This window comes from Hemiscyllium ocellatum, chromosome 16 (genome assembly GCF_020745735.1).
Source record: "Hemiscyllium ocellatum isolate sHemOce1 chromosome 16, sHemOce1.pat.X.cur, whole genome shotgun sequence".
Classification (NCBI taxonomy): Eukaryota; Metazoa; Chordata; class Chondrichthyes; order Orectolobiformes; family Hemiscylliidae; genus Hemiscyllium; species Hemiscyllium ocellatum.
The window spans coordinates 21315470-21334893 of NC_083416.1; positions in this window are offsets into that span (position 1 = coordinate 21315470).

Here is a 19424-nt window from a genome sequence, read left to right on the forward strand (position 1 = left end):
GCTAATCAATGTGCTACCATGCCAGGAAGAAATGCCATGATCCTGCAAGGCCAATCCTGTGCCATTTGCTTTATATGCAAAACCAGAGGCAGACATCAGGAGGCTGGAAAGTGAAGGATTCATCAATCAAAAGGATGACAATAGAAAAGCTGTGAGCATCTTTTTTGATACATGGGCTCCCAGAAGTGTTGGTCACAGACAATAGCCATCATTTAACAGCAGGGAATTAGTGTATTTTCCAATGTCAAATGGCATTTGGCTGAGAAGGACAGCTGCATGCCATCCATTGTCCAATGGTCTGGTGGAAAGAGCAGTCCAAACTTTGAAGGCAGGCTTAAAGGAACAGCCTACATCTCCATCAATACCAAACTGTTCCAATTCCTGTTGGATTATTCAACCACCAGGGATAGCTCCAGCAGAGTTGTCAATGGGGAGAAGACTCCGCATCAGGTTAAATCTGATCTTCTCAGACCTGGGTGTGGAGGGTGAAATGACATCAGGAATGCCAATGCAAGGCACGATACTCATCTAAGCAAAAGAGACAATTTACATCAGGGAGAAAATGTATGGTGCTGAATCCACAGAAATGGCCCTGTATGAGTAAGCGGCATGGTCAATGAGAGGTCAGGTCCCACAATATACAAAGTGTGAGTGGATGAAGTAGTCTGAACAAGCACATGGACCACATGAAAGCTACAAACTCACAAACTGAGCAGGATTAAAACATACCTGGCCACTCAGAACAGCCAAAAAGGCCATCAGAACTCATGGGTTCTCCCTCTCCATCTAGCGAAGAAACCTTAGAGTCTGAAATGGACACTGTGAATGTTGCAGTCTGAAGCCTTTACCGCTTGAAGTGGATGAATTTCTTCCGAGACACTCTGGGCACAAGATACGGGCTATAGTTCATACACACTGCCCGTATCCGAGGCTGAGTTGGAGGAATCAGACCCATTGCAAAAATATCCCCATTGAGGCCACAAGTCAAAGAACAGGCCTGCATTCCCAGATTTACAGGAGGAATGATATTGTGATTGTAATGAGGTCAGCCAGGTGGACCTCATAGAATACAAGTTCTCTGATTGGACTAGATTAAAAGCCCAATCAGGGAGTCCTGACAGATATAAAACAGGACTGTCAGAGGTTCTGTTCACTCAGAATTGGCTCTGAGGAAGCCAGCCCAGTGTCCATATGCATGTGTAAATAAAGGGTGACTTGGTAATGGGATGCAGTCTCTGGATTTAGTTCAACTACATTTAAAGGTTCTGTTTTTTAACCTTCGACCTAACCTCTTATATTCACTCTGCAAAGTCTTAACCCTTTCACTAAACTATGTCATCCCTACCAATAACCTCCAGCTTCTCACTCTCCCCTTCGACACTATGCTTCAACCATTTTGAGTCATCCTTAAGCCTGGCCACAGGAAGGCAACATACTATTCTAGATTCATGCTCATGGCTGCAGAATCTCTGCCCCTGACAGGAAAGCCCTCAATTCCAATCTTTTTAAAAATATTGACAAGCCCCACTTAACATCTGACCGCCACTTCTGTTTTCCACTGAGAAATTATCCCCTTCAACCGTAGCCAAAATAGAATATGTTAGAGAGGTATAGCCATAGGGGACTTCTGAACTATCTTCTTACTTTTCCTGACAGTCATCCATCTGAGTATTCCTGCTGTGTAACCACCTCTCTAAATCTACTAGCCATCACACTGTCTCTTGAATGCCTTTAGTGATATAAAGCTTCAAAGCACCTTAACATTAAAATAAAAACTTGACTGACCCTTCCATTCCCATAAATTTTAGTTTTAAGCATGAAAAAGACAAATAAAATCTGAAATACTCAAAATGTTTTTAAAAATGTTGTAACTATCATCAACTGAAAAAAAAACCTCAAGTCCTCTGTCGCTTTCAAGTCTCTGAAAAAAGCTGAAAAAAATCTCTCTCCAAAGCAATCAGACAAACACACAGCCAGGCCTCTCCCACAAGCTCCATGTGTAAAATAATCTCCTTTCCTTTGTGTAATTTGTTTTTGAACTAAAAAAAGTTTCAAATAGGAAAAATAAAATTCCTCTCCAGATTGATGCTCAACAAATGTGGAGGCCTCTCCCAAAAACTTAATGAGAAAAATCTCTCCTTCACTTTTTTTTTCTGGACAATAAAAATTCCAAAAAAATTATTTAAAATAAGTTTTCTGCTTTGGCTGGATAATAGCCGTAAGAAATCAACAAGAGAAACCTGCAACTCAGGGAGCAGCTGCAAGATCCATTTGACGCTCTGTTCAACACCACTATGTATTTGTGAAGGTCACAACTGCACTGAACTTGTGCACATTAGGATTATACTAGCCTGTCATTGATGAAATCGATGACAGTGTAAAGATGTTGAAAGCTAGTTAGAAACATTGCTTGCTGGAGAAATTCAATTCTTCCATTTTCTCTGGACAGCTGGCAGCATGTCAGAGCATTGCAATTGATTGATTGGAATGTTATCCCACAGCCCAAGAAATCTTAGATGTCACTCACATGGGTATTCCTCCTTTATTAATCAATGCAATCATCTATGACACCAGGAAAAGGATTGGACTCTTGATGTCCAGTTCATTTGCAAACATCAGACATGTCACTGATCGCTCTCCTCAAACTGACAGAATGCGTTTATTTTAAAAAGGCAGTATTGTATCCTTTAATTTACACAGGAAAATAAAATTAGCTGCCTGCAAAAGAGATTGGAAGACTTAACTACATGGTTTCAGGAGACCTTTGCTTAACTCGTATTCTGAGAGCATCAAGCCAACTCAGAGCCATTCTGTTAGTGCAGGCCAAAATTGTAAAAGCAATAGAAATAATGCAGGTGCCTTGAATGACGTAGATGGTACTTGTTTGCCTAGAGCCTGTGAGATCATGGTGTGGATTTGTCTCCCATACAAAATGTCTTTACTGAGGCTACAGAAGAGAAAGGTACACAAGGGCACCAACAAGAAGAAACCACATAGAAACAACTGCCACCCAAACAAGATCATCATGCTGTAATCCAGGGGACTTTCCACATGACATACTGAATTGGTTTTGTATTTTACTAGTATTCAGCCATGAATTGGAATATATTTTCTCTCCAATTAGAGATAAGCAACGAATTTCTCATCTCCAAGAGATTTTGTAACTGAGGTACTATGGGATGTGGGGTGAAGGAGCAGGAATTGGTTGTGGGGCAGGAAGATGTACTTAATTTAGCTCTCATGCACCAGACATCAGTGTGGACAAGGCTTAGAGCAATAGTCTTTCGCTGCTTGTAAAATCTGTATTAATAATCCTGCATTAATAATCCTTTCACTCATCCATCCTTTTATCACCAAGAAATACCATCATAGATGGTGCTATGAGCATCATCTTGCACGACTACCTTTTAAGACAACTCATTAATTCCAAACTCATACCTCCTAAAAAAGTGAATGCACATATACAACATATCTCTTGGCATTTCAACTGTCTCTCCCTTTGTTCAGGGTGGGTGCAACTGCAATAAGGGAAAAGGTAATATCTTCCCTTGGCATTTTGCAGTGCCATATTTCCAATACTGATCATGGGCATTATTACATGCTGGAAATGACAAATAAGAAAGGTAATAATTAGTTCAGAATGAGGTTAAAATGTTTGAATTGATTATTTTTCTCTTGCTTTAATAACTGCTCACCAAGAGAAAAATCTGATAAGTCACATGATCAATTGAAGTAAAAGCCTCAAGTGAACTGTGATTCCTTCGAATACTTTTTTGGAGAAGATATTAAATACCAACCAAATATATAGATTCAACCAAAATACACTAGTCAGGAAAGCCGAGTAAGAAAGGCAAACTAAATTTACTCTTCCTTCAATTGAAAATGCTCATTTCCTTTACTCAAGATTTTAAGTCACTTGTGAAATTGTAGGTTTGTCATTTGAAAAATGTGCAATTACTGAAAATGCATTTATGTCCGTCTTAAAATAAAATAGCATGTCACATTGTGCATTCAGAATTAATTCCTCAATTTTTTTCTATCGCAGATATCTTAAATCAACTGATATGCAATTTTTAAATTTAAACCTTTAAGATTTTTTAAATAAGATTTTTTTAAAAAAGTTGACATGTAGTTCAGTATTTAGAACTGCTGTCTCACAGCGCCAGGGCTCCAGGTTCGATTCCAGCCTCAGGTGACTGTCTGTGTGTAGTTCGCATATTCTCCCCATGTCTGTGTGTGTTTCCTCTGGGTGCTCTGGTTTCATCCCACAGTCCAAAGATGTGAAGGTAAGGCGACTTGGTCATACTAAATTGCCCATTGTGTTCAGGGATATGTAGGTTAAGTGCATCAATCAGGGGTAAATGTAGAGTAATGGGGATTGGGTTTGGGTGGAATACTCTATTTAGAAGGTCAGTACGGACTTGTTGAGTTGAAGGGCCTGTTTCCACGCTGTAGGGATTCTAAGGTTCCAAAGTCAAATGTAATGACTCATCTAAGCAGAAAAGAGCACTCTCCCAAACCTTCATTACTTTAAGAACAATTAGGTTAAATGGCTACCTTCCCAGCAACATACTAACAGAAGAAAACAAGAAAAATAATTGATAAAGATAAACACTCAACAAAATGGACACAATTAAATCCTACCAAGGAGCCATCAGATTGATAGGAATGAGTATGGCAGGATTATGCAAATTATGTGCCAGAACATGAACAGAAAGAAGGGCAAGGTGATATTGTGTGTCAAATCACCCAGTCTCAATGCTCTTATAGATTTAAAGACAGTACTGATTTAACCGGGCAAAGCAAACTGTTATCCATATAACTAGAAAAATATCACTCTACGTAAACAGACTTTGAGCGATTGACACCACTAGTACTAGAACATCATCTTGTTGACAAAATAAGGAAAGCAAGCCGAAAGCTCAAACCATCGAAGAGACTGAAAAGAATGACTTGATAATCTTGCCATGCTGCAATCTTTGTTTCAGAAAGAACCAAAAAAGAAACAAAAATGTGAATTGAACAAATATTTTCATGTAACTAGTTCTACCCACAATGGAGGAAGCTTTTATTGGTTGCATATGTTAATATCATCAAACATTTTAGGAATTCTTATCCATTCAATGAATAGGCATTTATAAATTCATTTTCAAGTTGCTTTTGGAAGATTATGGATAATACTTGAATTTATATAATATCTAACAATAAAAAATCAAAATGCTTCATGTAAATTACTTTTGAAGTATAGTAAATGAGAACATTAAGTTTTAATTTCTGGGCAGTCTTTGCTCATGAAAATTGTTAAAACTAGAGGATATACCAGTGCTCATTATTGTTACAACACAGGGTAAACCCTCCTGCTTAATTTAAAACAGCAACAGAGAAAGGATTTATCTCATGCAGTAATCTGTGAAAATTCGAGAGGCCAGAACGATTTAAAGTAAAAATTAACAACTTTCTTATATTTCTTTTATATTTTTATATGAACAACTTTTATATTTCTTAAAGTACATTAGAGAATAATTAACTCATGACTACTTATACGTCCTTTCTCTAACCTATATTTACATTCCCTTCTATAAAACTAGACCATTAAGACTCCCAATTAAGATTTAGAAGAAAATTCAAGATTTAAAACCCAGCCAGCGGCCATATCGTCTCTTTATCTTCGTCGGAAGAATGGCTGTCCAGGTAAGTATTGAGGTTTTTCTCTGTGCAAATTCCTTCTCTAGACAAGTACCTCTCAAAGGATTCTGACAAGCAGTCTACAGCTGGTGGCAGTTCTCCTCCCAATTGTTCAATTTTCCCCAGTCTTATACCCCAAAGCATTAGATTGTGTTATTGGTTTTTAAGACTGTCAATATACTCAATTCAATCTTGATTGGAATTTGCTATTAGGAAGGAGACGTACTGGACCTAGTGTTGGGGAATAAGCCCAGCCAGGTTGTTGAAGTTTCAGTAGGGGATTACTTTTGGGAATAACAATTCCATAAATGTAAGAATACTCATGGACAAAGACTAGAGTGGTCCTAAAGGAAGAGAGCTAAACTGGGGGAATGCAAACTATACCAAAGTTCAGCAAGAGCTGGAGAATGTAAATTGGGAGCAGCTTTTTGAAGGTAAATCCATATGAGAGATGTAGGAAGCTTTTATAGAGAGGTTGATTAGCCTGTAGGAGACACATTTTCCTGTGAAAATGAGGAATAGAAATGGCAAGATTAGGGAACCGTGGACCAGCTAAGAGGAAAAAGGAAGCATTCATAAAGTCTAGGTGACTGAAAACAGACTAAGCTTTGGAAGAATATCGGAAATGTTGGACCAATCTGAAATGAGGAATTAAGAAGGCTAAAACGGGTCATGAGATATCTTTAGTAAACAGGGTTAAGGAAAATCCTAAAGCATTTTATTCACATTTAAGGAGCAAGAGGGTAACAAGAGAAAGGATTGGCCCACGCAAGGACAAAGAAGGAAAGTTATGCATGGAGTCAGAGAAAATGGGTGAGATTCTTAATAAATACTTTGCATCGGTCTTCACCAAGGAGAGGGACATGATGGATGTGGAGGTTATGGATAAATTTTTGATTACTCTAGGTCAATTTGGCATAAGGAAGGACAAAGCATTGGGTATTCTAAAATGATGTGGAGAGGCCGGTTTATTACTGGAGTGGACAAATTAAAAATCACACAACATCAGGTTATAGTCCAACAGGTTTATTTGGAAGTACTAGCTTTTGCACCACCGTTTCTTCTTCAGGCAGTTGTTGAGTATGACTATAAGAAAGAATTTATGCAAGTAATGATATATTGAATAAACTTCAATTGTTGTTGAGTCTTTCATCTTTTAGAATGGGTTACATTAGTACGTAACTCTCAGAACATCTTTTAATTCACATTCTGAAGATAAGTTAAGGTTTGAAATTAAAAAAAAGTGACACCTCAGCTCAGACAATGCCTGAAAGGTAAGAGTCTATCTGAATCCCAATCTTGACTCAGATTGGTTACAATTTCCGAAGTGGAACTTACAAAATATTATATGGATTGACTGTCTGTATTGACTGCCTACTGGTTATGTATTTTTTGAGCAAAATAGAATGTGCTTATAAATGTAACTCTGCAAATACAAACTCATCCTATAGACGTGTGTGTGTGTGTGTGTGTGTGTGTGTGTGTGTGTGTGTGTGTGTGTGTGTGCAGGAGAGAGAGAATGTGTGTTCATGTGAGTGTGAGTGCATGTGAGTGAGCTTGTAAAGTGTGTGTGAGTGTGATGGAGTATAAGTCTGAGAGAGGGTGCATACATGTGTGTATGTGCGTATGTATGAGAGAAGGTCTGTGTGAGTGTGAGTATGTAAGGATGTGGGAGTACGTGTGTGCAAGAGAGAGTGTATAGTGTAGTGGGGTCACCTGTACTGTGACACAGAACAGGTGACCCCACTACACTATACACCCTCTCTCACACACGTGCACTCACACAGAATTTCTACCATACACGCACACATACACCCTCCCACACTCACACACATGCATGCACCCTCTCTCAGGCTTAAACTCCATCACACTCACGCTTCACCAAGCTTTTACACACATTCACTCACATCCACTCACACTCACACGCGCACACTCTCTCTTTTGCACACATGTACAGATATCAGTCAATGGGGTGAATTTCAATTTGCAGAATTATTTTTATAGATACATTCTAGTATCTATACCTCCAAACAAACAGAGAGGAGATCTTTGACAAAATGGTCACAGAGTCATGTTTGGTTTTACGGCATTGTATACAGCACACACAGTGGACAAGATTAAAAATAAAATGTTGCTTTCCTTGAAAGGGTTTGAGGTCTTGGATAACGAGGAGGGAGGGCATGACTGAACAAATGTTATTCCTCTTTTAAATTGCATGGGAAGGATATAATGGGTGGAAAGCCATGAAGAAGTGTTAGTCATGTTGGGAAAACATCATAGAAGATGCCACCAGCAAACTGCCACCAAACACATTTACCCCTCCTCTCCACTTTCAGATTTTGCAGAAACTGTTTCTTTTCATATCTTGTCTTACATCCTGAGATCATTTGTCTTAATTCATTTTTACCAATCTGATGATGTAACTACAGTATGAATGGGTAAGGCAGAACATTTTAGGATTTTGTAGATTGTAGACCTACGTCCACACGTTTTCCATTGTTTTGGGAAAATGTCTAAACTATTAGTGTACTTTATCTGATTACTGTATGCAATGAACTTCACCTTGTTTCAAGATGAGAGTCTCTTCAAACTATCCTAACCACAAGCTAGTAGTGGCCAGCATTGCAACCTAGACAGCATTGTCCATTTGTTTAACATGTCTATATTTGCAGATTCAGTTTATCCTCCTCACCTATGCATTCCCACCTATCTTTAGATCATCAGCAAACTTTGGATATGTAAATCATTGTCTCTTTGTCAAAGTCATAAATAGCAAAGACTCCTAGCACAGGTCTTTGTGGCACTCTATCAGTCTCTTGTAAATGCAACCTGATAGCTAGTGAGCTCAATTTCCAAATTTCAGCATTAAAACTGTGAAGAAACTGTGTACAAGTTGAAAACAAAAAGCTTAACCCTATGAGTTCTATGTCAAAAAAAGTATTCAAAGTATTAATTGGAACAAAATACCAGAAACATTATTATCCTTCTAATAGGGAAAGTTGCACTTTCCAGTTTCAAATGTATTCATGTTTTAGCTACAGCAGGTTGTTTCTGTTGAGCTAGAGCCATTAAATGCCAAACTATTGACATTTATGAATTCTAGACTTTATTGTAAGAAAGGTACCATTGCAGCAACAACATTTCAATCTGAAAATATTGAAACACAAGTGTTTTGCTAGAAAAGCACAGCAGGTCAGGCAGCATCCGACGAGCAGGAGAATCGACATTTCGGGCATAAGATCTTCATCAGAAATTGAGGCTTGTGGGTCGGGGGCTGAAAGACAAATGGGAGGTGGGGATGGGGCTGGAGGGAAGGTCACTGAGAATGCAATAGGTAGATGAAGGTGGCATAGAAGGTGATAGGCCAGAGAGGAGAGTGGAGTGAATAGATGGGAAGGAAGATGGACAGGTAGGACAGGTCAAGAGGGCAGTGCCCAGTTAGAAGGTTGGATCTGGGATAAGGTGGGGGGAGGTATGACCTCTCCTTTCTTAATTCTAACCTCAGCTCACACTACCTCAGTAGACGAATCCCCTTCAAAAGTTCTTTCAGCCACCATTATACTATCCTTGACCAACAAGACCACACCTCCCCCTCTTTTACCGCCTTGACTGACTACCTGAAACCCTCCCTCCTGCACCATCCTTGCAGCCACATCAGTTGATATCTCTCCCTATTCCATGCCTTGCTATCACGTGGCATGGCTAATAAATCAGAGATAACAACCCTGTTTGTCCTAACTCTCAGCCTCCACCATAGCTCCCTGAAATCCTGCATAACATCCCTATTCCTCTTTCTACCTATGTCATTGGTACCTACATGGACAACAACTTGAGGCTGGTCACCCTCTCCCTTCAGACCCCAAAAATAAAATCCCAGACATCATGGACCCTGGCACCTGGGATGCAACACACCAACTGTGAGTCTCGTTCGTTCCCAACAAACCTTCAATCTGAGCCCCTAACTATGGAGTCCCCAATGACTAACACTCTCCTCCTTTCTCTCCTTCCCTTCTGTGTAACAGGGACAGGCTCTGCCAGAGACCTGGGCCCCACTGCTTGCCCCAGTAAGTCGTCCCCTCTAACAGTATTCAAAACAGTATACTTGTTTTTCAGGGGAACAACCGCAGAGGATCCTTCCACTAACTGTTTTACCTCCCTTTGAACAGTCACCCACTTTTCTTCATGCCTAGGAGTAACTACTTTCCTGTAACTCTTATCTATCACGGCTTCTGCCTCCCGAATGATCCAAAGTTCATCCAGCTCCCGCTCCAGTTCCCTAACATGGTCTTGGAGGAATGAGAGTTGAGTGCACTTTCTGCAGATATATTTGGATGGGATACTAATGGCATCCCTCACCTCAAACATCATGCAGGAGGAACATTCATCTCCTTGCACTGCAGGGAGGGAGGGTTTCAGGTACTTGAATAATTGGGGCTTATTCTGGGGAAGGTGGGACCCGTACAAACAGGATGGTCTGGGACATCCCTGCTGGTTCTCTTATGTCAAAGTAAAAAAGAAGAGATGCTTACTTGATGTGTCCCTGGTCTTTAAGATTAGAGGAGATGGTTGGGTGGGAGTCCCTACAAGAGTAGGGTCTTGGGTTTAGAAAACACTGGCTTATATAGCTGGATGGAAATAAAAAGAAGTCCCTCCTTTCCCAGAAACCTCTGCTCTCTGATTTCAAATATAAAACCTCAAATCAGTGACTTACCACTCCCAGCAAGCCCCTGCCCTTTGAGTTGCTGCTGCCACTGAAGAATAGAAATGGAGGACTCCTGCAGTTGAGATAAGTCTTTAAAGTCTCAAATCAGTGACTCACCGCTCTAGGCAGGCCCCTGGTCCAAGCTCCCGCCCTTCAAGTTGCTGCTGCTGCTGAGAAACAGAAATGGAGAGCTCCCACACTCGAGGTAAGTTTTTAAACATTCAAATCAATGACTCACCGCTCATGGCAGGCCCCTGATCCAAACTCCTGCTCTTCGAGTTGCTGCTGCCGCTGAAATACAGAAATGGAGGACTCCGCACTCGATGTAAATTTTTAAAGGTTTGAAGGTTTAATGAATAAAAAGGAAGAGATGACGACATGCTAATGAACTGAATAGCAGCATTTTCACCTGGGATTTCAGTATTCTTTGATTTAAAGAAAAATTCAATAACTTTTTAAGGAAGGAAAAACATATCAATAATCCACAAAAGTAGGTCTGATGAAGGGTACCTACTGAAGCAATAATACTGGTACCGCGACAGAGGACAAATGGTTTCCTTCTGAGGATTTGTTGTTTTGATCCCATTTCTAGTTCACATTGTTGAGTCTGTTGCTTGTTATTGTATGCAATTGGCTTCATCTGACAATGATAGAGTTTTAGAATGGTGTAAAATAAAGAATTCTTCAGTGTTTCCAGCAATTTGCATTTGAGAGTATCGTTTTTATTCTTAAAAAAGTAGCCTGTTTGCTTAACACATGGCAACCTTTATGGTTTATGCTTTTCAAAAATAGCCTACAGCTGGCTATAAGTTTACCAATGGAGAAAGTGAGGTCTGCAGATGCTGGAGATCAGAGCTGAAAATGTATTGCTGGAAAAGCGCAGCAGGTCAGGCAACAGGTGAATCTTCTGTTCCTTGGATGCTTCCTGACCTGCTGCGCTTTTCCAGCAACACATTTTCAGCTATAAGTTTACCAATGGACATTCTGCCATTTAGGAAATTTGTTGCCTTGACAATTGACATTTCTTTTTATGAGTGAAATTTGCATGAAACAGGAAGATCATATCATAGAACTTTCCATTATATAGATGATATTGAATTTTACTGAGTATTGAGAGTCTTTATAGAATTGAGCTATAAGTTGCATAATAGCTTTATTATCCAACTGTTGCCAAAAAACTGAAAAAAACAATTAGGAAGCAGCTGAGATTTTAATTGCTAGAGAAAACTAGACCTGTATTTGGATAATTGTTTTTACAGCAGTCTGTATTTTTGGTGTGTAATATTCAATGTTGTGATATGGAACCACAACAGCCAATTAATGCACAGCAAGACTCTATAGATATTAAAATGCTAATGACCAGACAATATTTAAATCTTATTCAAACAGATTGGTTGAAGAACTCTTCTTTGAAATAATGCTATGGGATTGTTTATTCACTACATGTGGTGCCATGTAGGGAGCTGCTTTAAAGAATGAACCAAAATAGAGTAACTCAGACCACATCACTCCTCTTAGTACAGCACTGGTATGGCTTAATTTCTGAAGTGACACCTTATCTAACAGTCTTCTGGTTCAACAAACATAATTTCCAAGAAGTAATCATTAGCATTACAGATTTGCAGAACAAATTGTGGACATTGTAAAGGCTTGACCTCATTAAGCTTTTCAGGCTGGTGCTTTTCAAGGTTCAGGACTACATGCTGAGGAACACACTAACGTCTGGGTCAGGTGCCACTAGACACAATGGGGAAAGACCATCTGCCGAAGTATAACAAGGGTCTGTTCAGTTGTCAGGCCCTCTTGTAGCCTCAAAATTAATGTAATGTGTAGAATCAGTAGAAAGTACCCTTGCTTTGCAACTGCAGGAAGGCCAAGGAATTTCAAATACCAATGTGTGGTTTGTTTATACTCTGGAAATAACTCTTAGAACCTTCCATATGCACTCATAGAATTTGATAGATTCGGAATCGGTACCTGAGGATTGGAGAGTGGCTAATGTTATACCACTTTTTAAGAAAGGTGGGAGAGAGAAAGCAGGAAATTATAGACCAGTTAGTCTGACCTCAGTGGCGGGCAAGATGCTGGAGTCCATTATAAAGGATGAGATTACGGCACATCTGGATAGTAGTAACAGGATAGGACAGAGTCAGCATGGATTTATGAAGGGGAAATCATGCTTGACTAATCTTCTGGAGATTTTTTGGGATGTAACTCTGAAGATGGACGAGGGAGATCCAGTAGATGTAGTGTACCTGGACTTTCAGAAAGCTTTTGATAAAGTTCCACATAGGAGGTTAGTGAGTAAACTTAGGGCGCATGGTATTGGGGGCAAAGTACTACATTGGATTGAAAATTGGTTGGCTGATAGGAAACAAAGGATAGTGATAAACGGCTCCATTTCGGAATGGCAGGCAGTGACCAGTGGGGTACCGCAAGGATCTGTGCTGGGACCGCAGCTTTTTACAATATATGTTAATGATATAGAAGATGTTATCAGCAATAACATTAGCAAATTTGCTAATGATACAAAGCTGGGTGGCAGGGTGAAATGTGATGAGGATGTTAGGAGATTACAGGGTGACCTGGACAAGTTAGGTGAGTGGGCAGATGCATGGCAGATGCAGTTTAATGTGGATAAATGTATGGTTATCCTCTTTGGTGGCAAGAACAGGAAGGCAGATTACTACCTCATGGAATTAATTTAGGTAAAGGGGCAGTACAGAGAGATCTGGATGTTCTTGTACACCAGTAAATGAAGGCAAGCATGCAGGTACAGCAGGTAGTGAAGAAGGCGAATAGCATGCTGGCCTTCATAACAAGAGGGATTGAGTATAGAAGCAAAGAGGTGCTTCTGCAGCTGTACAGGGCCCTGGTGAGACCACACCTGGAGTACTGTGTGCAGTTCTGGTCGCCAAATTTGAGGAAAGACATTCTGGCTATTGAGGGAGTGCAGCGTAGGTTCATGAGGTCAATTCCTGGAATGGAGGGATTACCTTACACTGAAAGACTGAAGCAACTGGGCTTGTATACCCTTGAGTTTAGATTAGATTAGATTAGACTTACAGTGTGGAAACAGGCCCTTCGGCCCAACAAGTCCACACCGACCCGCCGAAGCGCAACCCACCCATACCCCTACATTTACCCCTTACCTAACACTATGGGCAATTTAGCATGGCCAATTCACCTGACCCGCACATCTTTGTGACTGTGGGAGGAAACCGGAGCACCCGGAGGAAACCCACGCAGACACGGGGAGAACGTGCAAACTCCACACAGTCAGTCGCCTGAGTCGGGAATTGAACCCGGGTCTACAGGCGCTGTGAGGCAGCAGTGCTAACCACTGTGCCACCGTGCCGCACAGTTTAGAAGACTGAGAGGGGATCTGATTGGGACGTATAAGATTATGAAAGCATTGGACACTCTGGCAGCAGGAAACATGTTTCCGCTGATAGGTGAGTGCCGAACCAGAGGACACAGCTTAAAAATACAGGGTAGACCATTTAGGACAGAGATGAGGAGAAACTTCTTCACCTAGAGAGTGGTGGCTGTGTGGAATGCTCTGCCTCCAGAAGACAGTGGAGGCCCAGTCTCTGGATTCATTTAAGAAAGAGTTGGATAGAGCTCTCAAAGATAGTGGAATCAAGGGTTATGGAGATAAGGCAGGGAGCGGATACTGATTAGGAATGATCAGCTATGATCATATTGAATGGCGGTGCAGGCTCGAAGGGCTGAATGGCCTACTCCTGCACCTATTGTCTATTGTCTATTTTTTTTATAGATATTTTTATTAGAAATTTAACATTTTTGCAAGTTTATAAAAATAAACAAAACTCTCAAATACAAACATTGATGTGCAATTAAATCAAATATACAATAGTCAAAATTTAACAAAGGAAAGAAAAAAAACAAAAACAAAAATAAAATAAAAAAAACCAAAACTCAACTTTCTACTAATCTAACCTATAACTAACCAGAGTGTATACTTAAGTCTCTTACATGCTCGGAATGTATTAACATCAAATGTAATAAAACCCGTATTCGTGCGGGAATCTTCTCCCAAGGGGCCCCGGAGCAGCCAGGTTTGTAGTCTTCACTAAATAAAGGCCCTTGTTAGGATGGCCGAAATATCTGCATTTATGTAATTCAAAAAGGGTTGCCATATTTTATAAAATAATTCAGTCTTTCGGTGCACCATATTTGTAAGGAAGTCAAGGGGAATATATTCCATAATTAATCTGTGCCAATTTGAAAGTCCAGGGGGGGCCCTCAGCCACCCAGTTCATCAAAATATTTTTCCTTGCACAGAAAGAGAGAATAGAAAATAGTCTCTTCCCGTGCGTATCCAGGGAGGAAAAGTTCGAAAAGCCCAAAAGGAGAGATACAGGGTCCACTCTAATTTCTGTTCCTAAAATATCTGTCAGGGTACTTGCTACTTTAGTCCAATATCCACGGATCTTATGACAAGTCCATAGGCAATGTACCAGAGTGCCCACCTCTATTTTGCATTTGGGACACATTGGAGATGCTCCTGCCTTAAATTTTGCCAATCGAGCCGGTGCTATATGGGCCCTACGAAGTATCTTCAGATGGATAGCCTGGGTTCTGTTACAGATAGTAAGTCTTCTAGCATTTTCCCAAATATCATTCCACGTTTCTATAGAGATTTCTAGTCCCAAATCCTGATCCCATGTTTTAAGCAGATTGTCCATATCTCCCGACACTTCATCATGTAGTAAATGATAAATAGTACTAACGGAGGATACCCCTACTGGTCATAGGACATTACATTCTCTATCTGATTTATAAAGACTATCTAGTAACGTAGTCTTCTTCTGTATATAATCTCGAATTTGGAAGTATCGAAAGAGGTCTCCATTGGGTAATCCAAATTTCTGACGCAGCTGTTCAAAGGACATCAGGAGCCCATCTTTAAATAGGTCCCCTAAACATGAGATACCCCTGGATCTCCAGAGTTTAAAAGTGGCATCTGTAAACCCCGGTTGGAATCCCCGTGCCCCTACTATCGGTGCATGGGGGGATGTTTTATGTAAATTACCCTCATTTTGCCGCATTATATTCCAGGCCTTAATTGTGTTTAGTATTATGGGGTTTTTACAGTGATCTGTAATGATTTTCCTCTTGTCTGAAAATAAGAGGTTAGTAAGTGGGTATTTTACTTGGGAGGCCTCGAAGTCCAGCCAGATTGATTGTGGATCAGACAAGACCCAATCAGCTATGTAACTTAATAGGGAACTTAACTGATATTTCCTAAAGTCTGGGAAATCCAGTCCTCCCCTTGCCTGTGGAAGCTGTAGCTTCTTCAGCTTAATAAGGGGCCGTCTATGATTCCAAATAAAGGAACCCAGCCAGCCATATAATTTATGTAGGGCTATCCTTGGCAGCATCACCGAAGCATTCTCATAGGATATAAGAGACGGGGCAGAACATTCATTTTAATTAGTGCTATTCTACCCAACCAGGAAATTGGAAGGTCTCCCCATCGCTGGAGGTCTTGCCTTATCCTTTCCAGTAATTGCACAAAATTAGCCCTATACAACTGACCAAATAGTGGAGTAATAAAAATACCTAAATATAAGAAGCCCTCCAGGGACCAACGAAAGGGAAAAAGGGATCCGTCCATTAAGTGGGGTGTCATAACCAGGCCACCCATTGGCATAGCCTCCGATTTTGAAAAATTAATTTTATAGCCTGAGAATGCACTAAGTGTATTAATAACTTGAATTAGACGAGGTACTGACATCAGAGGATGATTGAGGAATAAAAGAACATCATCTGCATAAAGGGTAATTTTGTGTTTACCTGTACCAATCCTCGGGGCCGTTATATTAGGATCAGTCTGTATAGCTTCTGCTAGTGGTTCAATTATTAGCGTAAATAACAATGGCGTGAGAGGACATCCTTGACGACAGCCCCTACCCACACTGAAGCTATCCGATCTTAATCCATTGGTAATAACAACTGCTTTGGAATCACTATACAATATTGAGACCCATTTGGTAAACACCTGTCCAACACCAAACCTTTTCAATGTGTAAAACAAATATGACCATTCAACCCTATCGAATGCCTTTTCTGCGTCTAATGAAATTACTACTCTTGGTATCTTTCCCTGATGACAGGCTTGGATCATATTCAAGACCCTTCTAATATTATTGGATGATCTACAGCCTTTAATAAATCCCGTCTGATCCTCCTTTATAATATATGGCAGTACCCTTTCTAGTCTCAGTGCTAACATTTTAGAGAGGATTTTAAAATCTACGTTTAGCAAGGATATTGGTCTATAAGATGTACAGTCTTCTGGATCTTTTCCTTTTTTGAGGATAAGAGAGATATTTGCCTCTTTCAGCGAAGGCGGGAGACAGACCTGACTATATGCAAAGTTATACATGTCCATAAGTGGATCAGCCAATATTTCTGTTAATTCTTTACAGAATTCAGCTTGAAAACCATCTGGACCCGGTGCCTTTCCACTCTGGAGTTGCCTAATTGCATCAAGTATTTCTTGGACTGTTAGAGGAGCATTTAGGGCCGATACCTGTTCCGGAGTCAAGCCCGGAAAGGTCAAATTTTTAAAAAATGACTGCATCCTCCTAGTCCTATCTTCACAATCCTGCGATTTATATAACTCAGAATAAAATTCTCTAAAGATCGCATTAACCTTTTTATGATCATGAGTCAAGGTACCTGTACTTTCCTTGATAGTCGTAAAAGTCTGAGGGGCCTTCTTTTTCTTTGCAAGAAATGCTAAGTATCTACCCGGTTTGTCGCCATATTCATTTAACCTTTGTTTTGCAAATAATATTTCCCTCTTAGCCGTTTGAGTAAGCATAGTGTTTAGAGCTGTCCTAAGAGCTGTAATCCTTTGCAATTTTATAATAGAAGGTCTATCAGCGTATGCTGTTTCAGCTGCTTTTAAGCGAGCTTCGAGCAGACGCTGTTGCTCTCCCTTCAGTTTCTTCTGGGTCGCTGAGTAGGAGATGATCAAACCTCGTGCATAAGCTTTGATGGTCTCCCACATCATTGATGGGTTGCTAGCCGTACCTGAATTAATTTCTAAAAAAGTTTTAAATTCTTGGGAGAAGTACTTTACAAATCTACTATCTTTTATCAGGAAGGGGTCCATACGCCAATGTCGAGCGGATGTCCCATTGTTCCTTGCCTTAGTTTCCATATATACAGCGGCATGGTCGGAAATCGCTATAGTACCTATTTTACAGGATAATATAGAATTTTTAAAAATCGATGGGGCAAAAAATATATCAATTCTTGTATGACATTTATGTGGATTAGAGTAGAAAGAAAAATCTCTACCCTGTGGATGAAGACATCTCCATACATCTACCAATCCTAATTCTTTATTCAGATCCGCCAATTGTCTAGATCTGGGAGATACTCCAGCAACACTCTTGGGAATCCTATCTATTTCCGGATCCATAATACAATTAAAGTCTCCCCCTATAATTGTATGACGGGCACCAAAGGCCATCAATTTTGAAAAAGCTTCCGTTATAAATTTAGAGGGGTGTGCCGGGGGGCAGTACAAATTTAGAATCCCATATTCCTCTCCATTTACGAGGGCTTTAATCAAAATATATCATCCAAATTCGTCTTTTATCTGATTTAGAATTTTGAAAGGGAAATTCTTCTGAACAAGAATAACAACTCCCCTGCTTTTTGAGCTAAAAGAAGAGAAAAAGGCCTGATCAAATCCGCCCTGCCGTAATTTTAAATGTTCTTTATCCGACAGGTGTGTCTCCTGTAGGAGAGCTATATCAACTCTTTCTTTCTTAAGATTTGATAATATTTTCTTCCTATTGACTGGCGAATTACTCCCCTTGACATTCCAGGTGCACCACTTAACCGACTGATCAACCATAATCATCTGGGCAGATCCGAGACCCCTTGGGAGGGGAAACCCTATCTGGAACATCGCGAGCATGGAGCATATAAAATTTACAAAAATAAAGGCTCTCTATTACACTCACAACAATATAATAAAAAACTATTTCTAAATAAAAAAAATATAAAACGTACCTAAATGGAGATTTTCCCCCCTTGTTCCCAGGGAGCGTCACTTCCTCTCCAAAAGTCCATCTTATCCTCTCTCAACCAATGCCCCACCCTTGACCCAGGTGCTCCTCAATAAAATGAGGAGAATTCAAATATAATACAAAGCTAGAGTTAACAGTGAGCACCCTACCCCCGCCCACACCAACACCTGGATATTTTTGGGACTGTTAATACCATATATAAATATATAACTATAAAATTACAATCTCAACAAGTAATAATTAGATATAATAATACAAAATAACAGGGGAAAAACAACCCTGCTCCTAAAGACAGAGGTAAAATAGAATAATGTAACCACCTCCCCCCACCAACATTAACCAATCGCCCCAACATATATATATATATATATATATATACATAAAGTAATAAAAGAAAACAAACCAAGCGGGGGGGGTGGAGAAAATCAAATCCCTCTCCCCGCCCCCAATGATAATATTAAACAATGAGGTAAAAAAAAGAGAGAAGGAAAAAAAAGGGGGAATATAGACCAAAGTGGGGGGAAAGGCAAACCAACTATTTATGGTCATTTAAGCGGGCATTGGATAGGCATTTGGAAGTTATTGGGCTAGTATAGGTTAGGTAGGATTTGGTCGGCGCAACATCGAGGGCCGAAGGGCCTGTACTGCGCTGTATCCTTCTATGTTCTATGTTCTATGTAACATCCACAATCTCTTACAGTTTATTTAAGAGAGTCCAAGAATTCCTTAGCCTTCTCTGGTGAACCGAAGTTATATATGGATCCTTCGTGGTTTAAGTGTAGCGTCGCTGGATAGCGTAAGGAGTACTGAGTATTTAAGTCCCTTAAAAGCTTCTTCACCTCATCGAATGCCTTCCTCTTTCGGACCAGAGCTGGGGAAAAATCCTGAAATAGCATGATCTTGGATCCTTTATAGATCATGGCTTGGGGGTCTTTTCCAAGATTTCTTGAGGCTTCTAG